Source organism: Cetorhinus maximus, chromosome 16 (assembly GCF_964194155.1).
Source record: "Cetorhinus maximus chromosome 16, sCetMax3.hap1.1, whole genome shotgun sequence".
Lineage (NCBI taxonomy): Eukaryota > Metazoa > Chordata > Chondrichthyes > Lamniformes > Cetorhinidae > Cetorhinus > Cetorhinus maximus.
The window spans coordinates 79,053,208-79,068,904 of record NC_135894.1 but is presented as its reverse complement, the minus strand read 5'-3'; positions in this window follow the sequence as shown (position 1 = coordinate 79,068,904).

The following is a 15,697-nucleotide window of genomic DNA, read 5'->3' as shown; positions in this document are numbered from 1 at the left end:
TTTTTTTTAAAAATTAAGGCGACCATTTGAGAGTGAAAGGGTGAGAGTGTGTGTGTCCAGCTCACTCCCAGTCTCAGGGTGCTCATTTACTCACCTTCACTACTCTCTCTGAGTGGGTGAGAGTGCCTGTTGGCGTGTGGAGTGAGGATGAATGAGAACCCTGAGACTGGGAGTGAGTCAGACACGCTCTCCCCTCTCTCCCACTCTCCCCCCCCTCACACATACACATACACACACTCACTCACTCTCTTTCTCTCCCTCACAAATACAGTCACCCTCTCTCTCACACACACTCTCTCTCTCTCTCATGCACACGCACACTCTCTCTCTCTCACACGGTCACCCTCTCTCTCTCTCAGACACACCCACACTCACCCGCCCGCCCTCTTGCTCAGACACACACACACTCATCTGCCCTAGCCCTCTCACAGAATCACAGAATCACAGTGCAGAAGAGGCCCTTCGGCCCATCGAGTCCACACCGACACATGAGAAACACCTGACCTACCTACCTAATCCAATTTACCAGCACTTGGCCCATAGTCTTGAATGTTATAATGTGCCAAGTGCTCATCCAGGTACTTTTTAAAGGATGTGAGGCAACCCGCCTCCACCACCCTCCCAGGCAGCGCATTCCAGACCGTCACCACCCCCTGGGTAAAAAAGTTTTTCCACACATCCCCCTTAAACCTCCTGCCCCTCACCTTGAACTTATGCCCCCTTGTGACTGACCCTTCAACTAAGGGGAACATCTGCTCCCTATCCACCTTGTCCATGCCCCTCATAATCTTGTACATCTCAATCAAGTTGCTTCTCAGTCTTCTCTGCTCCAACGAAAACAACCCAAGTCTATCCAACCTCTCTTCATAACTTAAATGTTTCATCCCAGGCAACATCCTGGTGAATCTCCTCTGCACCCCCTCCAGTGCAATCACATCCTTCCTATAATGTGGCGAACAGAACTGCACACAGTACTCCAGCTGTGGCCTCACCAAGGTTCTATACAACTCCAACACAACCTTCCTACTTTTGTAATCTATGCCTCAACTGATAAAGGCAAGTGTCCCATATGCCTTTTTCACCACCCCACTAACATGCCCCTCCGCCTTCAGAGATCTATGGACACACACGCCAAGGTCCCTTTGTTCCTCAGAACTTCCTAGTGCCATGCCGTTCATTGAATACTTCCTTGTCAAATTACTCCTTCCAAAGTGTATCACCTCACGCTTTTTAGGGTTAAATTCCATCTGCCACTTATCTGCCCATTTGACCATCCCGTCTATAACTTCCTGTAGCCCAAGACACTCAACCTCACTGTTAACCACCCGGCCAATCTTTGTGTCATCCGCAAACTTACTAATCCTACCTCCCACATAGTCATCTATGTCATTTATATAAATGACAAATAATAGGGGACCCAGCACAGATCCCTGTGTACGCCACTGGGCACTGGCTTCCAGTCACTAAAGTATCCTTCTGTCATCACCCTCTGTCTCCTACAACTAAGCCAATTTTGAATCCACCTTATCAAATTACTCTGTATCCCATGTGCCTTTGCCTTCTTTATAAGTCTCCCATGTGGGACCTTGTCAAAGGCTTTGCTGAAATCCATATAAACTACATCAACTGCACTACCCTCATCTACACACCTGGTCACGTCCTCAAAAAATTCAATCAAATTTGTTAGGCATGACCTCCCTCTGACAAAGCCATGCTGACTATCCCTGATCAAACCTTGCCTCTCTAAGTGGAGATAGATACTCTCCTTCAGAAATTTCTCCAATAGTTTCCCTACCGCTGACACACATGCTCACTCGCCCTCTCTCTCTGTCATATACATGCTCAATCTCTCTCTCTCACTCACATACCCTCATCCACTGACCCGCTCACCCATTGACCTATCCACCCACCCTCTGACCCACCCACCCTCACCCACCCACCCTCACTCACTCGCCCACTGACCACCCACCTACCCTCACACTCACTTACTTACCCTCACACATCAAAGCGGCTGCTGAGGTAGGGGGGAGGTGTGATGAGAGTGGAAGACAGGTCTGGTGCGAAGCCTGAGGCCAACCTGAGCCCGCTAAGTCGAGCACTGAGAGCGGTTGAACACAGGGAGGAACCGGGGGAAAATGGGGAGGAACGGTGGGAATGCCGGGAGACCCAGGGATCACGGCCAGAGCTGAGCCAAAGCACTGTAAGCTAAGGGGGAAAGTGTGGTGAGCAGAGGCCAAGCAGGCGCTCCAGAGTTGCCAATGTTTGCCATTCCTCCAAGCACAGCCTGTTTCTCTTCCATGTTTGCTGCTGATAGGCTCACTATTGAACCCATTAGCAGCAAATGTGTGAGAGAAACGGGCTGGGATGAAGGAGCAGTTCCCTGCAGAAATCTTCAAACTCACTGACCTGTCCTATCGGCATTTTCACGAATGCTCCAGGGGCCACATTGAAAGGCTCCTGAGGCCTGCGAGCCATAGGTTGGACAAGCCTGACCAAGACCTTTGCATAAAGGGCACAATTTCAAAATTTGTGTGTGACACAAAACATGGAAGTATTGTGAACTTGAGGAGAATAGTGTTAAACTTCAAAAAGATATCGACAGATTGGTGGAATGGGCGGATAAGTGTCAGATGAAATTTATTTCAGAGAAGCGTTAAGTGATTCATTTTGGTAGGAGGGATAGGGAGAGACAATATAAAATAAAGCGTACAATTCTAAAGGGGAATGCAGGAGCAGAGGAACCTGGTGTATACGTGCACAACCATTGCAGATGGCAGGGCAGGTTGAGAGAGCAGTTAAAAACCATACAGGCTTTATAACTGAGGACATAGAATACAAAAGCAAGGAAGTTATGATAAACGCTTATGTAATACCTTGACCTCAACTGGAGCACTGTGTCCAGTTTTGGGCACCATACTTTAGGAAGGATGTGAAGGCATTAGAGAGATTGCAGAAAAGATTCACAAAAATAGTTCCAGGGATGAGGGCCTTCAGTTACATAGATAGATTGGAAAAGCTGGGACTGTTCTCCTAGGAGACAAGAAGATTTGATACAGGTATTCAAACTGAAGAGGGGCCTGGACTGAGTGGCTAGGGAGAAACTGTTCCCGCTGGTGAAAGGATCGAGAACCAGAGGGCACAGAGCGGTTAGGATCTGGAATTCACTGCCCGAGAATGTGGTGGAGGAGGCAAATTCAATTAAGGCTTTCAAAAGAAAATTGGATCATTATCTGAAGAGGAAGAATTTGCAGGGCTATGTGGAAAAGGCGGGAAAGTGGCACTAGGTGATTTGCTGTTGGAGGGAGCCAGCACAGACACAATGGGCCGAATGGCCTCCTTCTGTGCTGCAACCATATTTTGATTCTGTGGTAAGGAGTTTTGGATTGATCTCCCATCCACAATATGTCAGCTCCAACAATGTAGCTGTCACAGAGTACTGTAGTGGAGCATCAACCTAGATTATGTGCTATTTCTGGTGTTGCACTTACACCCACAATCTTATGGCGATGACAGTGCTGCTGTGCCAAACTGAAAAGATATAATAATTAAATATTTAAAAAGAAAAATAGTAACAATAACACAAAAAATGAAAGTATAGGTTAAAAATAATTAATGCAGAATAAAATAGAAGCAGAACAGGGAAGAGACGATAATAGAAAAGGGAAAGTTTTGAACATGGAGATTCTAATATGACAGTAATTATGCAGCACTAGAAATGTTCCTGATACCTCAGCAACATCGGCCAGAATTGAATGCTCCCCCCGATGGGTTTTTAGGCGGGGTGGAGTGTGAAATTGCAGGGACGGGATTCCCTCCGGGTTCCCGCCTGCCCCGACCTCACAGGGGCGGGCAAGGGCTTGGACAGGAAGCCCACCCTTGCCCCAGTTGAGGCCCTTAAGCGGCCAATTAATGGTCACCTAAGGGCCTTTTCCCACTCAGCCTCAATATTTAGGCTGGCGGGCAGATTGAAACTCCATGGGGGAAACCTGAAAATAGGGCAGAATTTTGCCCTTGGTGGGGGTGCTCGGCGGGGGTAGGCGGGGGTGGTAGGGAAGCCTGCCGCTGCCCGCGATCGGCACCGCACCGTGACTTTAAGCGGGCGTGCCAATTAAGACCCACCCAGCGTGGAATGTGAGTGGCAGTGCTGAGTGCTGCCTGTGCAGGTAGCCGGGGGGGGGGGTGGGGGGGGGGGAAGAGGACAAGCGGGCCTAGCACGAACTTCACGCACGCGTGCGAAAGAGCTGCCTCAGGGAGATGAAGCACTGTTTAAAAAAAAAATGAAGAGAATAAAAACCGTCATAAAACATGTCCCCTCACATGGCTCTGTCACATGAGCAGGGACATGCTTTTAATTCAAGTGTGACATTTTAATCTTATTTTTATTTGCTTTAGAAAACCTCATCCCCGCCTGTGGGTGAGGCCTCCCAGCTCACGGGCCACTGAAGCCTTCCCTACTCTCCCCACCCTGGGACCCCTGCCACTTACTTGGGTCTCCAGTTTCCGGGACTTGGTCTCAGGCAGCTCTATGCCGTTCATCTTCCAGCCACTGCAGTGCTGATTGGCTGGCAGCTCTCCAAGGTGGGACTTGCTCCTGAGTGAGGGGCGGAAGTCCCGCCTGGTGCCAAGCAACGCTCATTTGAGCATAAAATGGCTGTGGGGCAGCCAGAGTCGATGGGGGATGTGTTCCCCACTGACTCTTCGGATAACAGGGGCCAGGCCCCCAACATCCTAAAAATCCAGGCCATTATTTCATTAATATTAGGGGATTTATCACCATCACTGGATCTGTGAATTGAAATGTTTGATTAAAAGCGGCTGGAGAATGGAGCTCAGGATTCCGTTCCGGCTGGCAGCATTCCAAGGGTTAAAAACAACGTACTTCAAAGCTTTGGGTATCAGAAAACATTTAAAACCTACACTTTTGTTGCGCGTGACATCTTTTAAAAGTCCTGAAGTATTTGTGATCCTATGTTCATCAGTCATGGTCACTTCAGCCTTCCTACAGCCTACTGAGAAAACATTGCAGTTTTGCTAAGAAGACCAGTAAATATTGCAGTGAATGTGCGCACTGTATTCCCAAGCGCATGATCATTGCTTGTCATTGCTTTAAGTATCTCTTCCTAAAGATACACTCAGCACAGGAAAAATGCACACTGCGCACTATGAAAGTCTGTGGGTGAATGGAGAGATTAATGTGGCCATTAATGACTTGCACCTGCGGTTTCCCCCTGTGCACTTTGATCTAACATCAGATCATTTGTAACATCGCGTTCCCCCCCCCCTACAGCTCCTTTTTAAAAAGCTGGCACCAACTGCATGGTTCTGTCAACAGCAGCAGAGTGGCAATGCAGCAAAGGGCTCTCTTTCTGCCTCTCGTTTGATTACCCCATCAATTAGCTGCTTCCTGCATCTGTGACCTTTCATTGACATGCACATTCTACATCCAACCTTTTTTGTTAATAACTGCTGCTCTTACAATAGCCACGATTTTGGGACATTTCCTTTCTTTTCAACGTGCTGAAGGATTATCAGCTGGGTTCTCAGTGCAGGGGGTTGGGAACCTGATGCCCGGATGAATCCCGGGTCCTGATCCCCGCACCCGAGCTGCGTTGCTCCCAAGAGGATGAAGAGCGAGAGGGCACAGGTTTAAAGTGATTTGCGAAAGAAGGCAAATGTGACGTGAGAAAAAGCTTTTTCACGCAACGAGCAGTCCGGGTCTGGAATGCACTGTCTGGAAGTGTTGGCGGAGGCAGGTTCAATCGAGGCATTCAAGAGGGCATTAGATGATTATTTGAATAGAAACAATGTGCAGGGGTACGGGGAAAAGGCACTGAGACATAATGCTCATTTGGAGAGCCGGTGCAGACACGATGGGCTGAATGGCCTCCTTCTGTGCCGTTAAAATTCTGTGATGATGCAATTTTTAAATTATTTTTAAATTAGCCAGGTGGCGAGTTCAGTGCCCAATTAGAGGCGCTGAGCACCTCCATGAAATGGGGCCTACCTACCCGCAGCCAGCAGCACAGTGGGCGGCAACAACTTTGGGAGCTGTCGCTGCTTTTCCAGTTCGAGCAGGCAGCTCCTGAGAAGGCCATGGAGCTGGAGCGAGGCAGACCGAGGCCTTGCATGACAAGGTAAGGACCAGCGTAGGCGTCGGCAATAGGAAACAGATTTGTTTCCAAGACAATTAGAGAGAAATTTATTTGGGTCTCAGGACGAAGCCAGGAAAAGTAAATGGTAATGACATTCCAACAGGCCCCTTAACAAACTCATTAAGAGCTTCAGGGGATTCTCAGTGGGCGTGTTCCCCACTCCCTTCCCTCCCCGGCCCTTTCAAAATTCGAAACTCTTCCGGGGGCGTCAGGATCCAGAGGAAGGCAAAGGGAATTGTGGCATTTATTGCAAGGGGAATGGAATATAAAAATAGGGAAGTTTTACTGCAGCTGTATAGGGCATTGGTGAGACCACATCTGGAATATTGTGTACAGTTTTGGTCTGCTTATTTGATAAAAGATATAATTGCGTTAGAAGCAGTTCAAGAAAGGTCCAAAATAAAAACAAAAAACTACTGCGGATGCTGGAAATCCAAAACAAAAACAAAAACAGAATTACCTGGAAAAACTCAGCAGGTCTGGCAGCATCGGTGGAGAAGAAAAGAGTTTAACTAGAACCAGGGGACACAGTTTAACTCTTTTCTTCTCCACCGATGCTGCCAGACCTGCTGAGTTTTTCCAGGTAATTCTGTTTTTGTTTTTGTCAAGAAAGGTCCACTTGGCTCATCCCTGGGATGAGGGACTTATCTTACGAAGAAAGGTTGAACAAGGTGGGCCTCCACCCATTGGAGTTTAGAAGAATGAGAGCTGAGTTTATTAAAACATATAATATCCTGAGGGGATTTGATAGGGTAGATACAGGGAGGACTTTTCCACTTGTGTGAGAAACTAGAACCAGGGGACACAGTTTAAGAATAAGAGGTCTACCGTTTAAGACGGATATGAGGAGAATTTTTTTCTCTCAAAGGATCATTAGTATGTGGAATCCCCATCCGCAGAAAGCAGTGGAAGCTGGGTCATTGAATTTATTCAAGGAAGAGTTAGACAGATTTTTGATAGGCAAGGGAATCAGGGGTTATGGGAGTGGTGGTGGTGTGTGGTTGGGCAGATTTTTTTTTTGTTATGCGCTTATGGGGTGTGGATATCACTGGCTAGGCCAGCATTTATTGCCCATTCCTAATAGCCCTCGTTCAGAGGGCATTTAAGAGTCAACCACATTATTGTGGGTCTGAAGTCACATGTAGGCCAGACCAGGTAAGGATGGCAGATTCCCTTCCCTAAAGAACAATAGTGAACCAGATGGGTTTTTATGACAATCGGCAATGGCTTCATGGTAATCTTCAGACTTTTAATTTCAGATATTTATTGAATTCAAATTCTACCATCTGCCGTGGTAGGATTCAGACCCCAGAGCATTACCCTGGGTCTCAGGAATATCAGTCCAGTGACAATACCACTATGCCACCACTTCCCTTAAAGGCAAAGTGGAGTTGAGACCACATATAGTTCAGCCATGATCTCATTAAAGGGCAGAGCAGGCTCGAAGGGCTGAATGGCCTATTCCTGCTCCTAAGTCCTATGTTCCTATGTTCCTATGGGACTGTGATTTCACCAGCTTCTGACCCTAAAGCCCTTTAAAGACTCAGCCTATATAATTCTGAAGATTGTTTTAAAGATGATGGTCCAGAAATTTCACAGGGATAGCTTGTCTATTTTTGGAGAAGGTGTTAAGAGAAATGATTACCTCTGATGGTGAGTTTGTATAACTCTATTGTACATAATGTAGGGCAGCTACCTGGACACAGAGCTATGGTGTTAGGAGTGTGCACCAGAAGTATGCAGGGTTGACAGATTGTGACATTAGGCATTGTGTTACGTTGATTTAATTCCAGCTCTGCATTTTTGGCCTCAAAACTCAAGCTAACACCCTCCCTGAAACATACACAGCAGACATGTGTTCAGGAGCAGGGAGAATCTCTCATTGCAATGTGGTTGACTCTTAAATGCCTCTGAACAAGGGCCATTAGGGTTAGGGTTAGGGCAATAAATGCTGGCCTAGCCAGCGACGCCCACGAATCCCATGAATGAATATTAAAACCCAGCACTATTTAACAAAATTATCAACTGCATTCAGGTTATTTGTTGATTAATCTCACGTGCCTCTGCCTGAGTTAATGGAAGTGCTGGGCGGTTTGAATAATTGGTTAAAGTTGGTGAAGTTGAGAGCAAGTGGTGCTACATTTCGAGGTGCCTTGGTTGTGACTGCAAAGATCAGGACTCTTGCTCCCAGTCATGGATATTATAGCTGCAATCACCCTTGGGTTGCAGCATGAGAGGGAGATGCAGCAGTGGTAGCAAAGAGGAGAACAAAAGCAAAATACTGTGAATGTTGGAAATCTGAAATAAAATCAGAAAACGCAGGAATACTCAGCAGCATCTGGTGGAGAGGGGAACAGTGTTTGCATTTCAGGTCGATGACCCTTTTATCAAAGAAGAGACCAAGCTGCTCACAGAGGAAGAGGGAAGTGAAGGGCCCACAGCAGGAGGCCCTATCCACCTAGGATCTTCCAGACGTATTTCTCTTCCTTCCACCTAAGCCTGTGTAGCAAAAACAAAAAATGCTGGAAAAATTCAGCAGGTCTGACAGCATCTGTGAAGAGGAAGAGAGAGTTAATGTTTCAAGTCCATAGGACTCTTCTTCAGAGCCATGCTGCCATATGAGGTATCACAGAGCAGATCACTGGGCTGCAGAACCAATAATTCTGTGCCTATAACTCTCTGGATGGGTTTCCAGTACTTGCTGGAGTCTGTGTCTGCTTTATCTTCCACACCCTGGCCATCATGAGGGTGCAGCCTTTGCCACCAGGGATAAGGTGAACGTCTGAGAGGGGACAGGAGAAGGAAGAGGAGAAGGAAGGGGATGAAGGGAAGAAGCAACCAGCAAATGCCTTTTCCAGCTGGGCTGCCTGCGATCAGCTCATTTGGTTATAGATCCGCTGAACACAAGCTCTTGTTCAACAATCCCACACCTTCTCTTCCCTCTGTTATTGACTATCAGAGCATCTCCTTGGCCACAATGCTGAAATAAAAGCCGCAATGAAACTGCCATTCCATATCAACTTTATCCAATAAAACCTCCAATATTCCATTCAAACATCAATAATCACCTTTAAACATTCCCTTAGTGTATGTCTTGTGGGTGCTTCTGCCTGGCCGGCTGTTCCTACTACCCTGCCTTTCACTGCAGGAGGCTGCAGATGGCCTTGCAGGATGACCTTGAGCAGTTCTGGCTCTAGAGGCCTGGCTTCAAATTGCACTGCCTTGGCATGGTTGGCAGCATCTGTGCTGACTGACAGGCAACAGCAAGGGCACTGGCAGAGTAGCAGTTGTACCAGAATGAATACTGTCATCCTGAGAGGGGACAGCAAGTTCTGGCTCCGTGGAGGCACTGCCTGGGGCAGCAGCTAATCTGCTGGATCACAGATTGCTGGACTGCTGGGTGAGTCTGGAAACCTTTTGAACACTGGTATCTGAGCAATGATGACAGCATTCTGAGCCTGCATGGCCACAAGCTGGGCATGTTTGGCAACAAGCTGAGATTATATGGCCTCAATCATATCTTCCAGTGCAGCACCAAGATATTGAGGAGTTTCTGCTTGTGCTGCAATAGAAGCTGAGAATCAACCATTAAACAGTGCATCATGACTGATCTACAAGTGTTCTCATGGAGAAATCCGCCATGTACTCTTGCCTCTGCACAAAGCCCTGTGCCTGTTGGAACCAGACTCCTCCATGCTCCTTGAAAGTGGTAGCAGGCTTTCTGGCAGGCCTGCCAATGCACCAAGTATTTCTGTATGCAAGCTCATCTGTGTTTTTTCTATACGCCACCCCTTCAAAGTCCTCCTCTGAGTCCTCTGATCCAGAACCCCTGTGTGACCGTGCCCTCTGAGGACCTGGCACCTGCGCTGCTCTCACACCCCCCTCCTGCCCTGACTGCAGCCACTCATACCTGATGATGCATGTGCTGCCCTCTCCTCCCTCCTACCCTCTACGTTTTACGCAGCGCCCCTTTCTGACTTGGTGTGAGATTGAGTGATGGTGTTTCTTCTTCATCAGCCTCTTGTTCTCTTGGGACCTCAGCTTGCTGCAACAGTTCTTGACCAGGTGGTAGTTCTTGGGTATCTGAAAGGATAAAGGCAAAAGCGTAAGGTAGGGGGTGAGGAAAGGAATGGAAGGAAGAGGCCCACGCTTACGCCATCGGCAGTTTGTAAATCATAAGATATTGTGGGATAAGAGAGAATTAGGATGTGAGAAGGTGGATTTGGTAGGAATATAATGTCATCCACTGTTGCTTCAGCCCCGCCTCAGTTGTGGTTACACCAATGATTGACAATATTGTCGCCTCCATCGGGTTGAGGGCATGCCGCCGTGCCTGCCCCCCACTGACTAGGTACTGTTGTCTTCAATTATGGGCCATTTTGTCCTGCAAGAGAGCGAGAAATGTGTCAGTGAGTATGGTGCAGTGTGTATGGGCGATGTGTCTGCCGCATTTGAACAGCTGTGAGATGTGAGTGTGCAGCTTACAGCAGTGTTAAGCTGAGGGTGAGGTGAGGCATCTGAATGATGAGTATGGCCCGAATTTTTCCTGCGTTGGGCGGGCTCGGTGGGAGGGGGTGGGGCGTTCACGGAGCTGACTGCAGCCCGCGATCAGCACGGCACCACGATTTCACGCGGGCGAGCCAATTAAGGCCTGCTCAGCGTAGATCGCGAGTGGTAGAGCGCTCCCTGTGCGGGCAGGAGGAGGAGAGAGAGTGGGGTCCAGCGCTCTTTCACGCATGTACATGAAATAGCGCTTCAATCTTGCCTCGGGGAGATTGAAGCGCTTTTTGAAGAAATTGTTAAAAACATTACAAATTTAATGAAACTTGTCCCCTCACAGTCACATGAGATGGGACATGTTTTTATTTTTCAAAGAAAGTTTTTATTCAAATTCGTAAAAGCTTTAGGAAACCTCATCCCACCCATGGATGAGGTTTCCTAAAAAATGTTAAGGCCGCTTGGCCTTTTCGTCTGCCCACCAACCGTTAGGTTGGATGGGCAGCGTAAATTTCAAGTTAATGAGGTTGCTAATGGCCTTAATAGGTCTTTTAATTATCGGTGGGCGCACAGCCGACCCTGGCGTGCGCCCACCGAATGAAACATCGCGAGACTGCGCGATGATGTCGGGATGCACGCTCGCACACGTCATTTTACGTTCCGGCGTGTCGGGCCCGTCCCCACACGCCGAATGTAAAACCCTAGCCTATGTATCATGATTAATAGAGGCTTGGTTAGTGTGTGAAATGAGCAGTATGTGAGGCTAGTTGCTCATTTTTAAAAAAATGGCTTTTGAAGGTGCAATCTCCGACCGTGGCCACTTGTGTGAGATCATTGAACTTCTTGCAGCGCTGCATCCAGCCTCAGGGAGCTAGGTAGCTAGCATTGATCATAGTGTGTACCTGCTCTGACTGGGAGCTTGGAAGGCCTCATTGTCCCCTGAGGGAATAGGACCTAACTCCTCATGTGCGCCCAGCACCAAGGCCTCCAGTGCTACATTGGAGAAACTTAGAAGCGCCCTCTCTGGCCTGATGGCCTATTTTTCAGTGCTTTTCCTACTGATAAACTCCTCTTTCACCAGTTCCAGCACTTGCCACAGCCAGAATGCACCTCTCATTTAAAAGGTGTAGCTTGGCTTTTTGTAGTGCAGGCTGGCTTTAAGTGGTGCTAACCTCGTATGAACTCGGGCCCCCTACTGAGACATACGGTCGCACAGCAGTGCCTTTAGCTCTGGGTGGGAGGGCACTTTAATTTAAATTAGTTTGCATGCTGCCTGCATCAGTACGATCGGGAACGTGTTAAACATGCATCATGATCCCTGCACCAGCCGTATCTGATATTTCCGTCTGTTGGTTTTTGCAGGATAAGATAGAAACATCTAGTGGTGGTAAAAGGGAACTTCATCAGTTATCATTCATGTTGTCAAATATAATTTTTCGGCCATTGTAGAAAAAGAATTGTCAACTATTAAATGATTTATGGATTAGCTCTTCCATTCCCCAAATTCCTGGGCACTGCATCTGCTTTCTCCAAGGTGTATGGCCACATCTCGGATATCCTTTAATGTTGTGGGTATGGTCTCTCATCCCCACCCACTCAATAGAGCACATGGAGTCACAGCATTGATGTGGACATCCACATCCCGATTGCTCAAATAAGTCTTACAAATTCTTCTCTACAGATTTCTAAATGTTTGCACACCCTATAACAACTCACTTCATGAACTTTTTGTACATCTAGGCATCAAGCAAAAATAAGACTTCCATTTATGCAATGTCTTACCAGGTCTCTGAGGAACATCACAAAGTACTTTATGTGCAATGCTTTTTTTTAATTGAAATAAACATTATCACAGACACCTCATAATTGATATGTTCTTGCTCCAAATAAGATTGCCTTCTCTCAACTTTAAAACCATGCTCCTGCACTTCCTTTAGTGTTTTGTTAAAAGAATTTATTAAAATGTGCTTTTAATTGTTATGAAGAAGGAAAGAAATCTTGGCGAAGGTGATGAATTCATAATTCCAAGGCAGCATGAGTTTAGGCAATTATAATCCAATCACATTCTCATTGCACTGATGGTGGTTCTTCATAGTTACCAATAGTTTATCTCTCATGATCCAACAAATTAGCTGAATTATGATTTCATCACTCACAGGAAAACCAGTAATTATGACCCAATCCCGTCCTTCTGACTCTTGAAATTTTCATCCATTACTTCATTATTTCTCTGGCACCATTTTTTACAAGTTACAGCCAATTCTAAACATTGTGGTCTGCGTTTACTTTACCATTAAGTTCTTACAGACTCCATTGGCTCTCTGCTCCCTTACTCCACAATACCTTATGATTTACAAATTAACTTAATGGTTAGGTAATGTCTTGGTTTTAAAACTGTCATCCTTGTTTTCTAATCCCTCCATGGCCTCACCCCTCCCGATTTCTGCAAGAATCTCCAGTCCCGAAATCCTCTGAGATATCTGTGCTTTGCTAATTCTGGACTCTTCGGCATCCCTAATTCTGATCCGCCATTGCTGACCATGCCTTCAGTTGCCTAGGCCCCGAAGCTCTAGCATAACCTCCCTCTTTTCCTCCTTACCTCGCTTTCCTTCTTTAAGACACTCCTTAAAATCTATGTCTTTGGCCAAGCTTTTTGGCCATCTGGCGTAATATTCCCTTGGAATCATACTTTGTTTTATAATGCTCCTGTGAAGCACCTTTGGATGCTTTAGTATGTTAAAGGCGCTATATAAATATGAGGTTTTGTTGTTCTCCTGTTGCTAACAGATCTCTCCATTACCCGAGCAATCTTCCCCGGCCAAATATTCTGGCCCGTGGTCATTGTTCTTCTAACGATGATCTACTATTTGATTCCACCCCTCCCCCCCCAGCACATTGCAACTCCCTCTGCTCGATCACAGACATCTCCTTCAGTCATTCAGCTCTTCCCTGTTGCAACTTGGTCAAAAGCAGTTGTCCCTTGCTTTAAAAGCCTCCTACAAACCCACCATGCTTTTGGTTTCTCCCTCCACTTAGTTTTTTTCTCTTCTATGTCTTGCTCCGCCTTCTCCTGTCCTCCTGGGTAAACAACATGTAGTGTTCTGCAACATGGGGGGGCACGGTCCAAAGTTTGAGATGTTATTGTTATATATTTTAGCCTCCTCACTCAAAGCCCTCGACTTCAGAATGGAGGCTACTTTCCTGACATAATCAGCAGATGAATTCCAGTTTTCTCTCCTGGAATTTTGCTACAATGACTGAGAGATACATTAACTCATACCCTTTACATGACACACTTTGCTTCAAAACAGTTGTAAATTCAAACAAAGTGGAAATTTACAACTATACCATAAACTAGTATGAATTAGACTGGAGATGTGCAGTGACCCATAGATCTTACAAGAACAGGGGCAAACTGAACTCAGCAGCTTTAGTAGACTTCAAATATCTCATGGGACTGAAAAAGCAGTATAGGTTTCAGTGAACTCTCAGTACCCTTTTGTGTACTCTTTTAGGTTTATGCTAAAATGGGGGTGAATTCAGTACCAAGTTGTTCATATAATAATATTAGTTTAATTAATTTAGCATTTAAATGCCATGTCCTCTCACGCATGTCTGCTCGATTTGGGTAGTGGGTTCAGGGCATGACCTCTTCAGCAAAGTGTCCCAGTTTCCCCGCTGTGAACTTCACCTTCTATCCAGATGTGGACATTTTCAACATCATTTTTCTGCATAAGCTTGCAACCAGAATCTCTGCATGTGTTTTACAGGAGTCAGTGGATCATTTGCAGCTTGTTGTGATAGCTAACAGTAATTATAAGAGCCTTTCTTTTCCTGTCCATTGGAAATGTTTTCACAGAATCGCAGAATTGTTAGGGCACAGAAGGAGGCCATTCAGCCCATTGTGTCTGCACTGGCGCTCCGAATAAGCATTATGACTTATGCCATTCTCCTGTCTTTTCTCCGTACCCTTGCACATTGTTTCTATTCAAATAAACATCCAATGCCCTCTTGAATGCCTCAATTAAACCTGCCTCCACCACACTTCCAGGCAGTGCATTCCAAACTCAAGCCACTCGCTCAGTGAAAAAGTTTTTTCTCACATCACATTTGCTTCTTTTGCAAATCACTTTAAATCTGTTTTCTATGGATAACATGTTCTGCTTCATTGTGGTTTGCACTTTGGTAGTGCTAGTGGCAAGTCTCATTTCTCAAGTACATCGCCTAGAGCTTCGACAACCATACCCTTAATTGCTGGATGACAATAATGTTGGAATCAGAATTTCACAAGTACAAATTAATGGATAAAGCCACTGATACATGGAAATGCTTTGCTTGCCCCAAGTACTCTCTCCAACGTAGTGTTAACCAAGCAACTTGGAGTTTACGTGCAGTATTGTGTATCAAAGATTATTTTCTTGTTTGGCTTTAAATGAAAGGAAAGGGTTTAACTTTCTAAAGCCCATTTGATACTTGCCCTCGCTAGGAAAATAAGTGCTATAGTTGGATTCTGTGAGTTTTTTGAGGGGAAACATGGTGGGAGATACAAGGATAGAATGGTAAGACACTGCCAATTAATGTAAGTTTTGACAATTCAATGCAAAATATCTATGGATATAGTTTCTACTCAACTATAGCGGGATGGAAGTTGGCTGAACAAGCAGAAAAAAAAATTACTGTTTCAAAAGGTAGCAGACCTATGGAAATTGGCACCAACTATTTCTCGGCTGTGCGTTAAGTAACATACAAAACAGATGCATAAGCATTTACAATCACCAGCTCTTTGCTGTCCCTGAGGGCTTTTTCACAGTGGAGTAAACTTTTTGGGAAGGACAAACATTGACTAATAAACCTTCCAGGAAATGCAGCTACTGTGTTCACATCATTTATTTCTGCCGTCTGGGCTATAACTGACCTTGGAGTAATTAATACAATCAGCACAAACAAAATGAAGATGATGGTTGTGGGGTATTCAGTTCTCCTTCAGGTTAAGTCTCCCTCCAGAAGCAGTTTTAAAAACCAGCAACGTTCAGTGTCCTGGCTTGTTT